Here is a 966-nt window from a genome sequence, read left to right as displayed (position 1 = left end):
CTCTCTTTCTTCTTCTTCTGGAATCCCAATTATTGTAATATTGTTTCATCTTATGGTATCGATTATCTCTCAAATTCTCCCCTCATGATCCAGTAGTTGTTTGTCTCTCTTTTGCTCAGCTTCTTTATTCTCTGTCATTTAGTCTTCTATATCACTAATTTTCTCTTCTGCCTCATTTATCCTAGCAGTAAGAGTCTCCATTTTTTTACTGGACCTCATTAATAGCCTTTTTGACTCCAGCTTGGTTAGATTTTAGTTCTTTTATTTCTCCAGAAAGGGATTTTATTTCTCCAGACAGCATTCCTATAATATCTTCCATGCCTTTTTTGAGCCCAGCCAACACCTTGAGAATCATCATTCTGAACACTAGATCTGACATATTACCAACGTCTGTTTATTTGTTTTGTGGTGAGTTTTTCTGCCTTGTCATTTTATCCAGATAAGAATATATGAACAAGAAAATAATATACTAAAAGGTGGCAATGGCCCCAGAAAAATGTGCATTAACCAAATCAGAAGAGACCCCAAATCATGGGGAGAAGAAAGGGGGTAAAAAGAAGTTTAAAATTTTTTTTAAAAAAGAAGAGAAAAGAAAAAGGAAATATATATATGTATATATATTAGACTGGTGAATATATATATATATATATATATATATATATATATATTAGACTGGTGAATAGAGCAGAGCCACCCACTTCATCTTGAGAGTATTTTGGTTTCTTAGAAGAAACTACCTCCCAAAATTTTAAAGAAAGAAAAATTTATATGTGTGTATGTATATATATATATATATATATATATATATATATATATATATATATATGTAAACACAATGAAAGAATGGAATATGACTGTAAAATAAAAAATTTAAAAGAATTCTATAAAAACAGTTGATAAGATAAGTTGGTTGGGAAAAGAAAAAAAAGAAAGTGGAGAGAATTTGCTCAGGTTGGAGACTAGAAC

The sequence above is a fragment of the Mustela erminea genome, chromosome 4 (assembly GCF_009829155.1).
Source record: "Mustela erminea isolate mMusErm1 chromosome 4, mMusErm1.Pri, whole genome shotgun sequence".
Taxonomy (NCBI): Eukaryota; Metazoa; Chordata; class Mammalia; order Carnivora; family Mustelidae; genus Mustela; species Mustela erminea.
This window is presented reverse-complemented; position numbering follows the sequence as displayed.